The sequence below is a fragment of the Mytilus californianus genome, unplaced genomic scaffold (genome assembly GCF_021869535.1).
Source record: "Mytilus californianus isolate M0D057914Y unplaced genomic scaffold, xbMytCali1.0.p SCAF_8, whole genome shotgun sequence".
In the NCBI taxonomy this organism is placed as follows: Eukaryota; Metazoa; Mollusca; class Bivalvia; order Mytilida; family Mytilidae; genus Mytilus; species Mytilus californianus.
In genome coordinates, this window is record NW_026262734.1 from 57045240 (window position 1) to 57047597 (window position 2358).

At 27.8% G+C, this 2358-nt stretch overlaps 1 long non-coding RNA gene across 1 annotated transcript; it reads right to left on the reverse strand.

The window, feature by feature from the left end:
* Positions 1 to 266: 266 nt before the first annotated feature.
* On the reverse strand, positions 267 to 2154 carry LOC127711090 (uncharacterized). Its single transcript, XR_007986483.1, has 3 exons — positions 1954 to 2154; positions 941 to 1114; positions 267 to 509 (listed from the first exon to the last, which is right to left on the reverse strand). It is a non-coding gene; the product is annotated as an uncharacterized LOC127711090 (long non-coding RNA).
* Between the last annotated feature and the right edge of the window lie 204 nt (positions 2155 to 2358).

Genomic DNA, 2358 nt, shown 5'->3' on the forward strand with positions numbered 1-2358 from the left:
GACGTTTCAGTAACCAACAACCAATCAATCTCTCTCCAGGAATTGTACTTCTGAATGTTATACTTAAATTTGTATGAACTCAATCAAAGTATCCATGTTACCCATTTTTTTTAAATAATGTGAATACAAAGGTATGATTAAATATAATTTATTATTAGCTAGACAACCAGGAAATTTAAAAAAGTCTTTTTTGTATCTATACGTTGCTGAATCAGATCTATAGAATGAAAATTATAACGTGTATTGATGATAAATCATCTATCCCATTTGTATAATATCATTACAGTTTATGTTGCAATATCCAAGCTCTGTTTGAAGGCATTGATAATTTCATTTTATACAGCTATTTTTCTAGTTCTGTATTCCAACATGGTTTTTATTCACAAGAGTGTTCCTTTTGTTTTCTGCTACACTTTGTTTTGTCACTATTTCTGGCTCCGTCTTATGTTAAATCCTTTTAATATCCAGTTTAAAATATCTTCATAAAAGTTATTTCACTACATGTACCTCTGTAATAAAGTAATGAATAAATGAGTACTCAGTGTATGTGTATTTAGAATATGTTAAATCCTCAAAAAAAAATAAACAAAAAGAAACAAAATGCATTGTTTCCGGTGACCTGGCACATTGCAATAGTTAGAAAAAATACTCTTTTTTTGATATTTTCCCTAACCTATACAAGCCAAGGCAAAAGACATATTGCATGCTTTACCATAATGGTTAGACTTCACCTCGCTAGCTAGGACAGTTGAGTGTAGAAATGGAAACAGGAAACTTTGTCAAAAAACGTTCTAAGTAAATAATAAAACTAGTTGAAAAAAAAACACAAAGTCAAATCTAAATACACTAGCATTAACGGTAGTATTAAACATTTTATGCATATATATCTGTGAAATTCGAATCTGATGTAGCATACATGATGGCTATTATGTTAACTTACTTTCTTAAAGTTATTCATTCTGGGCTATCAAATGGTAGAATGCATTTTTTCCCATCTCCATTCCCTTGCATTTTCTAGCCAGGATGTTGTCAATAATTTCTATTATTCCAAGCTCTGTATTATTTCTTTTGCACTCTGATTTATTTTGTCTTCTGTAGTACTCAAATACCTGACCTATAAATTTATATTAAAATGTTAAATTGTATATTAAAAAGAAAAGCTACTTCAAGTAATTCAGACAATAATCTTTATAGTCTTTTTCTTTTATAAATATCCTTATGTGTGGTATAGTCTTTTTTTACATCCCCCCCCCCCCCCCCCCTATTTTTTTTTATATTTTAAGCGTCAGCTTTTTGTGACTAATATTTACTCCTACAAAATATTCAAATATCGGGGTTTTTTTGCAAAAGTTTTGCCGAGGACAAACAACTAAATTCAGTCGAGTCCGTATAATTATATATAAATTACAACATTCTTGCAATGAATTTAATAAATAAATACTCTATTTGATATCTAAAACACTGTTACACATGCAAGTGTGTATGTGATCAGGTTTCACAAATATATAGTATATGTTTGCATGCGATTTAGAAATAATAAAACTAACAAATTCATTTATATTTCTATGAAGTAGAAATCATTATACCACATTTCTGAAACATTACGGAACAAGGTACATCTTAAGACATATTTTTTCCATTAACTTCAGTAATGGTGATAGATGCAATCGTTATAGATTTCAGAAATAAAATATTAAAATATTAGCAATTTACAATTTGTTTGATGATACTAATGTTCAGTGGCAAATATTTCATGATTATTTAGGATTGAAATGGTTTAAACAAAATCTAGAAAATATTTTGCCAGAAACGTATAAACTTCAAGATCAACATTATAAAATGATAGAAATTATATTTTTCAATTTTGAACAACATCCCTCAGATTAAAAAAAAAACATATTGTATGTCATTTACAATCGTATATATAACAGAATTTTTAAAGTTACAACTTACATGTTACTTTCTTTTTCTTTGAACCTCAGATGATATGATTTTCTCTTTTTGTTTTCTTCGTTTTACTGCTTTCTTACAAATACACAACAGGAAATAACCACAAAAGTGACCATCCCATTACATTCAGATATCCTATAAACTTAATTACCATAGCAACTATCTTTGAAATTTGTCTAACATATGGTCAACCTTATCAGAATGTGCTTGGTTAACAGACTTGCTGTATCAAATATCACTCTGTATATAAATGCTAAATTATTATGTTTCACAAAGTTTAATTAATAAAGTTATAATACATAATGATTGCAATAAATTTAAACTTTTAACCAGGCAATCTATGTTTACGATATATTTTTTTTATTACAGTAATGATATTCCAGTATAAATTTTACCTGACTTATATAT